This window comes from Phalaenopsis equestris, unplaced genomic scaffold (assembly GCF_001263595.1).
Source record: "Phalaenopsis equestris unplaced genomic scaffold, ASM126359v1 Scaffold000893, whole genome shotgun sequence".
Lineage (NCBI taxonomy): Eukaryota > Viridiplantae > Streptophyta > Magnoliopsida > Asparagales > Orchidaceae > Phalaenopsis > Phalaenopsis equestris.
The window spans coordinates 347,758-349,248 of NW_018165332.1; positions in this window are offsets into that span (position 1 = coordinate 347,758).

Below are 1,491 nucleotides of genomic sequence, written 5' to 3' on the forward strand. Positions count from 1 at the left end.
GACATTTAATAGTTAATCTTTTTCTTCCCTCCCCCTAGCTTACATTTTTAAATATGAAATAATACAGGTGGAAAGAAAAACTATAAATATAAATCATACCTCAATATTTTAGGCATTTTCATCATTCAGGCATTTTTGCAGGCCTTCTCAAATTTTTACTTCACCTGGTCTGTAATATTAGGAGCTTTCTACACATATAAATCATTAGATGAATTTTTGGGTAATGAAATTTTGAAATAAGTATAAAACTAAAACATTAAACAAACACAACATTTTCTAACACAACCACAATACTAACCCAACCACAATACTAAACAATTAAAACTAAAATGCGAAACGAAAATTACATCACAATCCATAATTCTACTCAATATCTATTGAACTACACATGCACATTTAACTATAACACTAACTTTATAACAAGAATCATTAAAATTATCCAAGTACATACAAAAAATAAAAATGAAAGCCCAAATACATAAACATCCGAAATAAATCGGTTAGTAAAGGATAACTTGTGGATTAGAGAACCATGAATAAAATAGAACTTCATTACCTCACATGAGAAAATACTTCTTAGAGGTTAATTTGAAAATTCATTGGAAAAGAGAAGAATATAAATTGAAAAAAAACAACCAAATCTGCATAAAAGAAATTCTTCTAAATATCATAGTGACAACGGGAAAGTCGATTACCTGTTGAATACGAGCACATCGTGTCGACTTTCTAAACCTCCAATCCTTTCATTTATCAATTCGATGCTTTTCCACTATAAGGTCAAATCATTCATTAAATCAGAGAGGGTAGGGGAACTAGAAGGTGGAAGGTCATAACTTGTAGAGGGGACATCTCTACTAGTAGAAGGTTCATGACTTCTACTTCCAGTTCTCCATTTCTCATGGGATTCATAAGTCTTCAAATTAGCCTTACTAATGGGTTTCATAGGGTAAACCCATTCTTCATCTCCACTTTCCACTCCACAAATTCTACTCCAGAAAGTTTACAAATTGCATAGATAAGTCCAAGATGTCCTAGACCTCCACTAGTCTCACTCCTTGTTGTAGTTAATATATTCTTAAAAATTATTCTCCTCACATTTATAGTTCTACTATTATGAATACAGAAATTTAGATTAGTACTATCTCTAGTTACCTCACAAGTGTGATAGGTCGGTAACAGAGTAGAGGAAATGAAATAGTGCCACGCCTTAAAGGTGGCATTCATTATGGAAGCAGAAAAATTTTCCTGTTCTCACTTTTTTATCTTCCATGTTCCCTTCCCATCAATGAGAAAGTTGATCACATCATTGAGGGGGCCTTCCATTATACTAAAGAATTCATAGTGGCAGCTATAGGAGTCTGGGATTTCATAAAAAGTGTTGATGAGGGCGGCAGTAAACTCAACAGGGAATCTACGCACTTGAACGTTTCCATCCTTATAATAAATCACATTGACATAAAACTCCTTCACAACATTTTCATCCGCTTTATA